We start from the raw sequence: 14,258 nt of genomic DNA, 5'->3' as shown, positions 1-14,258 counted from the left end.
AAAAGCCCTTTCGGAGATAACACGTTTTGTCATCTTCAAAAAAAGTTACCTGCATACTGCAAACTGTTTAATAAATTTGAACCTTATTGCTATCATGATAGTTGCTTTTTAACTACACTGAGACTTTAGCACGTGCTGTGGAAACGGGAGCTGGCCGCCGTGAATAATAGACACAAAGGCCTTTGTTTAACAGATTACGGCAAAAGCGAAACGTTCATCTCAGAAAAATCATACTATAACTGACCATGATTACTGAACTAAAGGCTGATTTTTGTGCCAAATCCTTATTGTGATGAAAGAGTGATATCATAATTCACAACACACATCGTATATAGTGAATTTTTGGCACTTGTCATGTGTGGGGTGACACCCTTCTGGTTTACCTTGCTTCCTGCTAGCGACGTGCGTTATTTCTGAATATATAACAGGGATGAGCGATGTTTGGTTTTTAGTTTCATATTTTATGGCGAAATAAAACTGAGAGGCAAAAGCCACAACGGAGGAAAATCAATCAAAAACCTTCTGCAATATAGTTTCTAAGTCCTTAGAATAACTATGGTAATGGATGTTTTGAACATTTTTTTAAGGGAGGTAAGAAAACCCTTTGACCACAAAAAAAAACAATATCATCTGATGGTAAGTGCCGATGCAGTATATATAGGCTGTGGTGTACTTACCTTAAATGAGCATTTTCAGAATTTGAACCCAAAATTAGCGTAAGTAAGTCGTTAACAAAAATTAACTCGCTGTCAATTTTGTGACGACAATTGTGAGAATGCTCAAATATGTCTATTAAGTTGTGATGTGGATTAAGAATATTATTTTAGTGGGAAATTCCAATTCTAAATAGAAAGGAAAAGAAAGGATCTCTTTGTTCAGCTCAGCAAAGAGACACTCCTTTTGGCTAGCTAAACATGTTCAAGTCTTACTATTAAAAATAATACTGGTTTATGTAAGGAGAAAATACCGTCTTCGGTTACCGCGATAGTTACTCATGAAATAAAACTATGGAAACGGATTAAATCGCGTATAATGAATTTAAAATTCATCCCGATGTTTCGAACACTTTACAGCGTTCGTGGTCAACGGGTGACACCACGCTGAACCACGAACGCTGTAAAGTGTTCGAAACTTCGGGATGAATTTTAAATTCATTATACGCGATTTAATCCGTTTCCATAGTTTTATTTCATGAGAAAATACCGGTTTTCAAAAATTGACCTCAACTAATTCATTTTCCATTCTATATTAAAACTGGCACACTATTTAAGCGACTGCTTTGTAAATCTAGGCAAAAAAACCTAATTCCAAAACTTATTTCAAGTTAACTTCTGAATTCCAACATTCTTATTTCAAAACTAGCAAGCGTCCACTTCACCTGCCCAAATGAGGCATTTGAAACTCCGATAGCGAATAATAGTACATTACATCAGAGGCCGGGAAAATGAGGATTTCCGGCCAAGTGGGTATATACGGCCGAGCGAGCGTGCGAGCGAGGCCGGATAGGGATACGAGGCCGGGAATCCATTTTCACGCCGAGGCATGTATAGTGCTTTTCTCAAACATACAATGAAATAAAAAGAAATGCTCTAAAGGACAATATTTTATTTATTAAGTGACAAAATACAAATACACTCAAACGTCAAGTGTGACAAGTATCCAGGTCACACAAAAATTAAAAAAAAAGTGACATGACAGTTCTGACAGCTTACTTAAAAAAGTTACTTTGCAGGCCTAGGCCTAAAAAATAATATGAAATCCCTTTACAGTCCTCTCGAGTTGTTGCGCCCAAAAAGCGATACTTCCCAGCCCATTTTAAGGAACGTAAAGACAATATTTCATTGCATGTTTGAGAAAATAATATTTACACAGACGGTCCCATATTGTCGTCTAACCATAAAATAATCAATGAAATTCTTTCGAAAAAATCCACTTTTGCACTGACTCCGACTTGATCCTACTATTTTGGGACAGGGGACGACCAAAACAGAGATAGTGGAGTGCAAAGCAAAAGAAGCGGGGCGGGAGTATGCATTTAGTAAGGCGGCGGAATTGAAAAAAGTCGTCTAGTTTTGAAGTTGATGTGACTGGAGAGTATACTGCTGACAAGTGGTATCGTTGTGATCGGTAGACTTTACTGAGTACGAAATAATGACTTGTCGCATTGTCAGACTGTGGGGGGGTTAACTATGACGTCACAAAGATCGCGGTCCCGGGTTTCAATTTTTTGCCAATTTGTCTAGAACCCCTTATCCAATTTTGAAAAATGAGGTGTCGATTGAAAGCGTATAACATGCTGATTAAGATTTATTATATGTGAAAGGTATAGTTTTGTTAGTTATTTTTTAATTAATAATAATGCAAAAAATACTTTTTTTTTACTCTCTTTTTTGATTTTTGTGACTCAAAAAGGCAATGAAAACGGCCACTTAGCTAAAAAATATGTTATATAAATCATTTAACTACATTATTAAGCTATCTGTTGCTTTTTAAATTTCTACGATCGGATAATAAATAAGCAAACTACAACCACATACCTGTAGGCGGGGAGTACCGCTTGACACGCGTTCCCATACATTCGGCGTCTACCAAATTACACCTCGCGCAAAATTCGTTTCAAGCAGATATACCTCTAATCTTATTCATCGTAACCTATCAATATTGATATCATTTGAAAGCACAATTAAAGTACTTTAAAAAACAATGTCAATCATTTTTTTTAAATCAATAATCGCCAGTCTGTGGTGGTTACAAAGGAAAAAAGTGGGTATGCAATTTGACTGGTTTCCTAGGTTTGATACCCTAGACGAGTTTAAAAGGGGAGGTAAGGGTGACATATGGGTTTTTCTCTGGCCTAAAAGCTACACAGAGGGTCAGGGAAGAAAAAACTAGGGTTTAAGTTTAGTTTTAAGTTATTTTTCCTTTATTTGTTGATTTTATTGTGTTTAATTTTTTTGTAATTTTATCAAGGATACACGTTGGTTTCTTTTGCTAAAAGTTGCCTTTTTTATGAGAAATGTTATGAATTTTATGGCTTTTTCCGATAAAGACTAAAATTAACTTTCAAATAAGGCCACATAGTCATACTTTTACTTATATAATATTAAGGGTATGACTATGTATCAGTAGGCCACATAGTCATACTTTTACTTATATAATATTAAGGGTATGACTATGTATCAGTATGACTATGTGGCCTTATTTGAAAGTTAATTTTAGTCTCTATCGGAAAATGCCATGAAATTCATAACATTTCTCATAAAAAAGGGAATTTTCAGCAAAAGAAACCAACGTGTATCCTTGATAAAATTACAAAAAAATTAAACACAATAAAATCAACAAATAACTTAAAACTAAACGTAAACCCTAGTTTTTTTCTCCCCTGACCCTCTGTATAGCTTTTAGGCCAGAGAACAACCCATATGTCACCTTTACCTCCCCTTTTAAACTCGTCTAGGGTATCAAACCTAGGAAACCAGTCAAATTGCATACCCACTTTTTTCCTTTGTAACCACCGCAGACTGGCGATTATTGATTTTAAGAAAATGATTGACATTGTTTCTTAAAGTACTTTAATTGTACTTTTAAATGATACCAATATTGATAGGTTACGATGAATAAGATTAGAGGTATATCTGCTTGAAACGAATTTTGCGCGAGGTGTAATTTGGTAGACGCCGAATGTATGGGAACGCGTGTCAAGCGGTACTCCCCGCCTACAGGTATGTGGTTGTAGTTTGCTTATTTATTATCCGATCGTAGAAATTTAAAAAGCAACAGATAGCTTAATAATGTAGTTTAATGATTTATATAACATGTTTTTTAGCTAAGTGGCCGTTTTCATTGCCTTTTTGAGTCACAAAAATCAAAAAGAGAGTAAAAAAAAAGTATTTTTTGCATTATTATTAATTAAAAAATAACTAACAAAACTATACTTTTCACATATAATAAATCTTAATCAGCATGTTATACGCTTTCAATCGACACCTCATTTTTCAAAATTGGATAAGGGGTTCTAGACAAATTGGCAAAAAATTGAAACCCGGGACCGCGATCTTTGTGACGTCATAGTTAACCCCCCCACAGTCTGAGAATGCGACAAGTCATTATTTCGTACTCAGTAAAGTCTACCGATTACAACGATACCACTTGTCAGCAGTATACTCTCCAGTCACATCAACTTTTTCCGAGACCCTCTCGCCGCTCTACTAATTGGACTGGAGTAAATACGTAGAAGAGTAAGGTGACTTTCCATAGAAAACGGCATATCCTGCATCCTAGATGTATGTACATACATACATACAATCACGCCTGTATCCTATAAAGGAGTAGGCAGAGCACATGAACTACTCAAGTTTCAGTGCCACTCTTGGCAAAAAGGGGTTGAAAGAAAACGTAAATTGTGACACTGCAGTGACAGGTTGCCAGCCTCTCGCCTACGCCACAATTTAACCCGTATCCCACTGTGGACTTCTACGATACCCACGGGAAGAAAGGGGGTGGTGAAATTCTTAACCCGTCACCACACGGGCAACCTAGATGTGCTAGCTAATAACCATAAAATTTTGGAAAAACCCCCGATTGCGACATAGTAGACCGATTTTCATAAAACATGGCTAGGAACACTCCCGACTAACTCAGCTTTCAAACAAAAAAAAAACTTATCTAAATCGGTTCATCCGTTCGGGAGCTACGGTGCCACAGACAGACACACACACAGACAGACAAACAGACAGATAGACAGACAGACAGACAGACAGACAGACAGACAGACGGACAGACCGACAGACAGACAGACAGACAGACACGTCAAACTTATAACACCCCATCGTTTTTGCGTCGGGGGTTAAAAATATTCAACAAAATAACAAATTCCCAAAATAATGAAATAAACTTTATGCGTAAAACTAGCAAGCGTCCACTTCACCTGCCCAAATGAGGCATTTGAAACTCCGATAGCGAGTAAATAATATTTCCACATACGGTCCCATATTGTCGTCTAACAAGCAACCCTCCTGAGCCGATGGGGAGAAGACGCACCAGCCGCATAACGACGTGCCTGTGAATTTTATTCGCATTTGTTGATCAACGGGTTACTGATGTTACTCATTTTGTTCTTTATTTTTTTGTCTTTCTTTTTTAGCTAAGCTCATTTTTATCCCCCCACGCAAAAACGACAGGGTGTTACACGTTTGACGTGTCTGTCTGTCTGTCTGTGTGTGTGTCTGTCTGTGGCATCGTAGCTCCCGAACGGATGAACCGATTTAGATTAAGTTTTTTTTTGTTTGAAAGCTGAGTTAGTCGGGAGTGTTCTTAGCCATGCTTCCTGCAAATCGGTCCACTATATCGCGGTCGGGGGTTTTTCAAAATTTAAATTTTGTGGTTAGGTTATTAACATAAAATACATGGTTTACAGTTAAGATTATAGTCATTATTTTATTTATGACAATTGAGACCATCAAGTACATTCAATTTTGACGTGAACTCTGAAATGACACACTTCGCGGTATAAGTAAAATACCTACTACTAAAACTTATGTCTCTATTTAGTTAAAGACAACCACAATCTATTCAGAAAAATTCTGAAAGGTAGATACAGTAAACCCAACCAACTCTTATTGAAGACTGAATTTAGTGTCTGAATTTATCTGAATGTAATGTGCTATGACTCTTATATTTAAACATAAAAATCACAGGTAAAATTAAATGATACATAATGTAGGTAAGTCTTGAACTTTATACATTATGGTTGTAGAACTGAAGCTGAACTAAATTGACGGTGTATATTAAATAAGCGCTGCTGGTGGCCAATCGGTATGAGCGTGCGACTTGCAATCCGGAGGTCGCGGGTTCGAACCCCGGCTGGCACCAATGAGTTTTTCGGAATTTATGTACGAAATGTCATTTGATATTTGCCATAAGCTTTTCGGTGAAGGAAAACATCGTGAGGAAACCGGACTAATTCCAATAAGGCCTAGTTACCCTTCGGGTTGAAAGGTCAGATGGCAGCCGCTTTCGTAAAACCTTTGCTTTCGTAGTGCCTACGCCAAATCTTGGGATTAGTTGTCAAAGCGGACCCCGGGCTCCCATGAGCCGTGGCAAATGTCGGGATAATGAAAGGGGGATGACTAGCGATTTAAATGCTATGAACAGAATCAAAAACGAGTGGTCAATACCACTAGACTTAAAATTACTAGCTGTTCTTTTTCACAAATAGCAATACGTCGTCGAATTCGTGCGTTCGAAATTCAAAAATCAGTATCTATGTCCTAGAAAAAATCTTGATTTATCGGTAAGTTCAGAATTTAAGCGACCTTCTCCTCCTGGGCCGTTAAAAACGAAATATGCGAGAAAGACTGGATAACAAGCACGCGTGGGGTTAACCCGCCATCTTGGATCCATTCACTATCGGGAATTTAGTTTGGCAAAGGAATTGGAAAGAAATAAAACGCGCTTTGATGTCTGGACCGTGGTCGGTGTTTTGATGAATGCAATGCAGGTTTTAATATAATTCGTATTTGTGTAAATATTTCTTTAATGAGCGAGATTTTTTTTGCCCTATTTAATGAAAGAAAAAGTTAAAAAAAAAAACACCACATAAATTGTTGTAAAATGTCATGGGTTTTTTACCGGAGTTTGACTCACCTGAGGATTAAAAGTCTCAGTTAAAAAAAAAATTATAGGGACAAAACAAACCTCGTCTAAATGTTGACATGTGCACCACATAAATTGTTGTAAAATGTCATGGGTTTTTTACCGGGGTTTGACCCACCTCTGTAGGCCTAGCACATGATTGCCGCGGGAGTATGTCGCCGCGAGATAGATCACACGTCTTCTTCTAACTGTATTAATGACATAAGGACGGGTAGTCTATCTCGCGGCGACAAACTCCCGCGGCAATCATGTGCTAACCCTGCAGGATTGAAAGTCTATTTTTTTACTACTGGACCACTAAAGCAGCGCTTTCTATTGATATCCATTATTTTTTATAATTATAATTATATATAACTTGTCCTTTTAGGTACTACTTAGAATTACAATTATTTTATAAAATAATCAATTTGTTTTCGCTTGAAAATAATGTGTATATCGAAGGGTTCGGAAAGCCTCACTTTATATGGGATTTTGAACAGCGTGCCAAGCTTTTTAGGTACTTATGTTTTTGGAAACCAGTTTATATTTAAACAAAACGCACAATATTCGATAAAAAATTACATAGGTACTCTTAGTAGTTTTGTAGTGCGAGGTTTCCTAAATAAGCGTTTGGTAACCCTGTTTTTCATAACCAAAAGTAACTAATGATAACCATCCAGGGTTGCCAGAAATAAATGCAGTCGTTAGGAAAGGGGAAATTCTCTATAAAAATTACCCTTACGGCCGATAAAGCTGCGATTGCCAGAGCAAGTAATTTGTTCTTCGATTTAACACAGTGCTGGCGGTATTCCAATGTATGTTGAGCTGAGGGTAAAAAAAAAAATTGTAATAATTGAGAATACCCAAAAAATCAGTACCATAATTTTGTATAGGTAACTACTAACGTACCTACTTACTATTTGAGCAGTTGAGCACGTAAAGTTTACCCTATTTTTCAACTTTTAATTGTATGTTTAAATAATAATAACCTAACCACAAATTAAAAATTTTGAAAAAAACCCCGACATAGTTGACCGATTATCATGAAACTAAATCTAAATCGGTTCAGCCGTTCGGGAGCTACGATGCTACAGACAGACACACACACAGATAGACAGACAGACAGACAGACAGGCACGTCAAACTTATAACACCCCGTCATTTTTGCGTCGGGGGTTAAAAATAGATCCATCCTGAACAATGTTTAAATTCTAAATTATGTCTTTGTTTACATAATTATAGTAAACAATCTTATATATTCTGTTACTCTTCTCTTTCTGTATAAACTAAGTGATAATTTTACTTTAAAAAACTTTAGAAAATCATAAACTCTATATGCAACGCAACCAACAATTGTCAGAACAAAATAATAATAGTTAATTTAGTTTTTCAAAGTAATGGCCAATAATATCTTCGTCCGGTTTATTGCAAAAAAAATATACCTACAGAGAAAATATACCAACCAACATAACATTTTCCATTTTTAATTCTCCGTAGAAATGAATGAATGAATGCGTCACTTTATTCATAAATGGTACATTTTACAATACAAAAACAACGAAAGTAACGAAAAGTAATGAACAAGAGAACCCACGCTGGTTTTGTTGAGCTTCGTTTACTAACAAAGGGAACGCTTAGTCCTGGCTTTGGGCATCGCCAGAAAGAGTGGAATCGACTCCCGACTTGAACAAATGTGTTGTTTTCGCGATAGTGATGGGACATTCTGTGATTTATCGATTTTTCGATATATTTAGGTAGTAAATTATGTCTGATTTTATAATATTTGAAATGCTTTCAGTGATTGTGTCTAATAGATTCTAATTACCACATACATTATAATAAAATTAGACTTATTTTGACCGGGATAGAGACCGTGATTACCTTTTTGATTTTTGTCGAGTTCCCGATATTTTGACGCAGTTACAAGCAACGTGATCATGAATTTTCCGTCATCGTGATGCATGTAATTGCGACGAATATTGTATATAAATATTTCCTATAATGACATTGTTATCGTTGTTATTATAATCTATATGGAAATTATGCATGAAATCATTTTTATTTACTGCAAACATTCGTTATCTTAAATTAATTAGACTTTTATTCGTTTTAGAAAGTTGTTACAGTTTGAAACCAGTGCAATAAAACAATATTATTAATGTTTCACGTAATTTTTTGTTCACAATTTTGTCACTACGGATGAGTAATTTTAAGATCTATTTTCATTGTGAATGCAATACATTACAGTCAACTGCGCACTAAAAATCTATAAATTAAAACAAACGGCGTGATAAACCAAGGGTAAATGACAAGATCGACCACACTGGCTAGAAATGCATCATGGCGTTCACATTTCTTTTCTCGATCGAGTGTTTTATATCAAGACAATGTGGTTGCAAGTTGTATCATACAATTTATGGATTTGCATTGCACATCTTTATCATGATAATGAGCTGACACGATAATTGCGTATACGCATGGAGCAATGCAAGAAATGCGTTTAATATTGTAATTGTACTGTTAATTGTAGCGGTACACTTGATCGTTTTTTACAATGTAGTGGACGTGAATTGATTTGAAACGGATGTTCAGTGTTTACTCGTAGGTAAAGTGGCAGTAAGTGGTTCGTTAGTAATCGTTATATATAATCAGTCAGTAAGAACAATACACGTGTTTACTATTACTGTAAGAAAAGTTCGTATCGTTGCTTATTCAACACATACTTTATGCAAATACGTACTTACGCCGTGGCTTGCGTGGGCGACGGTCGCGCGATGGTCGCGCGACGGCGATGCGACGCATACGAAATCAAACCTTATCGATATGGAAGTATGAGACGTGACGGCGACGGTCGCGCGACCGTCGCCCACACAAGACACGGCGTTAGTGTTTATGTAAAAGATTCGGAAAAAATGTGGGGTAAGTAATTCATAATTCCAGAAAATGAGGAGTAATGATCCGATAGTTTTAATCGATTCTGTTGTACTGAAAATAACCACTGAAAATGAAATGAAAATGAAAAATATTTTATTTTCCTCGAAAAAGGTTTACAATATTGCCATCAGTGGTTGGGACTTCCCTTTAGGTAAGTAGACCTGTATTGGGATGCCCCGCTCCTCCATAACTAACAGTCCTAATAATCTAATTTTTCAAAGAAATTTTACATAGGTATATCTATTTTTTATTATTATTAATAAGCTAATAAATAAGCTAATTAATTTACTTTATATAAACTAAATGCTTATAATACTTTTAATTATTATTTATTGTATTAACCAATATATTTTAGCTGCTACCACTAGCTATGGCAATTAATAAGATAATAATTATAATATAATATTGACGTCAATAATAAAGATTGAAGTTATTTATGGAAGGTGATTTATTTTTATTATTCTACTTACATATATATTCCACTTAAACAAAAAAAGTGAAATGGAACAAATGCACCAGCTTATAACATGTATCTTTATTATTAAAAAAACTGTTAGGAAATATGCATTTTGTGTGTCAGAGCAAAAAGTTAAATGCAATTTTTTTTTTCAGTTTATCAGTTTTAGCACGCAAACAACTCTGCATGCCCATCACTAATCACTACCCGTAGAGTTTACATGTAGTCTGTCCGTTCGTATGTCAGCCCCAACAATATTGTTAAAATTGCCTATATTTTTAACCCTCTCATCGCCCATGGAACTCAATCATATATTTTCTTTAAATGCGCTCAATTTCGGTCACTTAATAATTTTAATAAAATTTTCAAAATTTTACTCTCTCCTGTCCACCGTAATGTTTAGATAAATAGTTATTTCTACAAATTGTCGATACTTTTTCCCTTTTAAGGCCATCCATTGGAACTCATCCGTAGAATGTCAGGGCACTATAAATGCGTTCAGTTTTGGTCAACTAACAACATTAAAATGTATCGATAAAAATGTTCACAAATTATCGATACTATTTCCTTGCTAACCCCTTCACTGTCCACGGAACTCAGACGTAGAATTTCAGGACACTATAAATACGGAAAGTTATGGTCTACATCCACCTTAAGGTGTATCGATAAAATTGCCTATATATTAACCCCCTCAATGACCATAGAACTTAACAATGCGCCATAGTCACTTTTAGGCACAAAATTTAGGCATTATATCAATACATATTTAATACTGTTATCTTAAAAATGTATCGATATAATGCCTAAATTTTAACCCCCTCACTGCGCATGGAACTCAGCCATAGAATTTCAGGGCACTATAAATGCGCTCAGTTTTGCCGCTGACGTGCCTTCATCAATTACGCACTCTTGGAGTTCCCATTTGTTTTTATTCATTACCCCACCGTTACACTACTTTATACAATATTACGAGTACCATAATCTGAGGATTTACATATATGAACGGCAAAGGAGTAAATACAGAAAAGTATCAAAAACCTTATTATTCATAAGCTGAAATAGATACCATACCACAGTATAATAGAGAGTACTATCGTACAGTATGGCCACTCCTGCTCCCCGCTGAAAGCGCCACCCACCCCTCTCGGTTACCTCACAGTTACCGCCTGTCAAAAACACGTCAACCTATCATATCTCAGTTACAAGCATGGTACGCGTTTACCTACACGAGCTTAGAATGTGTGCTAGGAGCGCCTCTTTCATATATTTGATCGCCAGTGTCCGAGATGTGACCCTACACTAAAAAAAAGCTATCAAGCCTACTGGTGGCGAAGCAGGAAAAAAATAATTATAAAATAATTTGATTTGTTACATACTCCAGCTTATTATTCATCTATCAAATCTTCCTTGCAATACTCCGCCATTTTTACGGGTCATGAGAACATGGAGTCTGCTTTGACAACTAATCCCACATTGAGAGAAATTTGCATTGTGAATTTAACAAGTTCGACTTGTTGCGGTTTATCCGTTTGAATCAGTCAAACGTATGTTTAAAACAATATGTGTCATTGTATAAAATCGCTTGTTGAAAATATATTGCACTACTTTTTGTTTGATAAATGTAACTGCCATCTGACCTTCCAACCTAAAAGCCAAAACTATGCCCTATTGGGATTAGTCTGTTTTCCTGAGGAATTTTTCCTTTCACCAGACCTTTCCTTGGCGACTGCCAAATATATCAAATGAGATTTCGAACAAATTCTGAAAAACTTATTGGTACCTAATTATATGAATAATTGAATACACCCGACACGATGATAAAGCGCTGGTGGACTGGCAGCAAGGCAATATATATACTCAATCCAGCTGATGCGGGTTTATAACTAACCCTGACTCTAGGACTTTATCATCGGGTGCTTTTCATATGAATATCATAATAAAAATTAAAACTATGCCAGAGAGAATAATAATAGCTCTGCTCAGTGTCTGTAATTTTTTTCTCAGCCTTTTATTTAATAAAAACAATCTCGCAAAATTGCTCTTTTAGATACTAAGTATAATATTTGTCTGTATTTCAATGGAAAACTTGATTTAATATCTCTATCGAAATTGGAAGCCCGAAACAATATCAGACTGACAATGAAGCCATTTATTGTAATATTCCACATTTTCAAACAACATCAAATTGGCTTACGCTTCGAAATACCCAGAATACCGACAGCCAGTGACATGGAAAAATGAATATTATTAAAATACACGCACACTCTCGCAAATGTATGCTTATTCGAATGAAAGTCACATTCATAGGTAAAAATTCAGCATAGAGATTCTAACGTTACCCTTTCTTTATCAAATACTTACACTAACGCGATCATAACAAGGTTTCCTCTTGTACATACACGGAATATCTGCACACATACGCAATTTCTTTACTTTGAAACTCACAATAGAAAATCAACCTTAACTCTAAATTCAAACATTTCGCATTGGCAAAACAAAGTGACTGAATAACTTTTCGTAACAGCAATGAAATATGAACTCTATTTGAATACGACAGCATGCAATTTATAACAGTTGGTGGCGGCCGCTTTTCTTCGAAGCATTTCGTTTTGGAATAAAATTGTACTTTTCACCACCAAACAGAATTAAACTTCAGCGCTATAGCTCTAGAGTATATATTTCTGTGTGGGGTTTTTGAATTCAGAATATCGCGTGGGTGAATTCACGAAGCAACAATAGTGTCCAAAAGGGGTACGAGTTTTCGGTCCACTGCGCATCAGTTTGCGCAGAAGGAAGATGGCTGCCGCGCTTTGGACGCTTGGCGCACCATTTTGATAGTATTTCCATTGTAAATCTGTTTGGAAAATTGTCACGTGAGTATTGTACGAATGAAAAGGTGGAAATACAGAAGTTGGTTTTTTGGTTTTCGTAGTTGAGAAAATCTGTGTTTTATTTTGGATTGCGATACTGTTACTGTGTTTGTTAAATTACGATTCAACCTGACGCACTAATTAATATGATTAGGTAGGTAAATAATTAGAAAAAATATTCTAAATATTATTTAGATATCAGGAAACAATATTAAGGGGCACTCAAGGATTTTTAATTAGGTACCCTATTTTTTTTCTCTCGTAATATTTTCAAGTTTGATTTCTTACATAGTGATGTAACCGACTGCAACAGACTACTTACATTAGATGAAGCATAGAAGACAACGCTCTTCACCACTCCACTTTGGGGTTGACCTTTTGGGTATAAATGACCAAGTTATTAAGTATTGGGTGATATGGTTTGTATAGCATAGCAGTAAACTTTAATAGTGCTAGAGTTTTGTGTGGTACACTAATACAAAATGATTTAAAACATGACAGAGCGACTTTGTTAATTTGTAATTGTAATAATGATGAATAATCAACTTAAAATGTATTAATATCAGTTATTCTTTTGTTACAGGTAAACATGAAGAAATAGAAGAGTAGCTATAAGTTTAGTCTAAGTTTTAATTTTGACATATTTATTACAAATGCGTTATTTATTTACGAGTATGAAACAACAAACGAGTAAGGTTTGTTGTAATTTTCAACTCTCAAAAGTTACATCTTGAAAAACGTTTATCTTGATATTTGTCATTCGTTTTTAATTTTATAAAAAAAATCCTAAATAAAAAATCTAAAACCAACAGACCAACAAAAAACACAAATCAACCCACCATGCAATTTAATTCATTTGTCCAACAATCGAACCAAAGAAAGAAATAACTTGTTAAGAAATCAAGTAATAAAATACAAGTTAACGGTCTGAAGTTGCATAAATTATTAAATTACACCTCCTTTTGTGCTCGGATTTGAATAAATTATAACAATTGTTATTCAAATAGTTCCCAAGGCCGACAAAGGGTTAAGGGTGACATCTTAGCAGGTGAGGGGTTAACAAAAGTTGTAATTTTGTTTATGGCTTCGGTTAGACGGTGTCAAATTTGATACATTGGTTTGCTAATAAGTGGAGCTATGAGAATAAAAAAATAGTTTAAGGTACCTACAGCGGGGCAAATCTCGACTGGGGGAATTGTAACTGACCCATTTTTATGCGTTATTTTTTCAGTTCACCGCTCCTAAAGTAAGAATCATTGACTCAAAACTTATGAGAAAATCACATTTTTTGTCATTTGTTTGTTGATTTCAAGGATGGATTTTCTGTTGTTCAGTCAAGTGCAAAAATATGTATCGAAAAAATC

Source organism: Leguminivora glycinivorella, chromosome 12 (genome assembly GCF_023078275.1).
Source record: "Leguminivora glycinivorella isolate SPB_JAAS2020 chromosome 12, LegGlyc_1.1, whole genome shotgun sequence".
Lineage (NCBI taxonomy): Eukaryota > Metazoa > Arthropoda > Insecta > Lepidoptera > Tortricidae > Leguminivora > Leguminivora glycinivorella.
Note: the sequence above shows the minus strand (reverse complement) of the source record.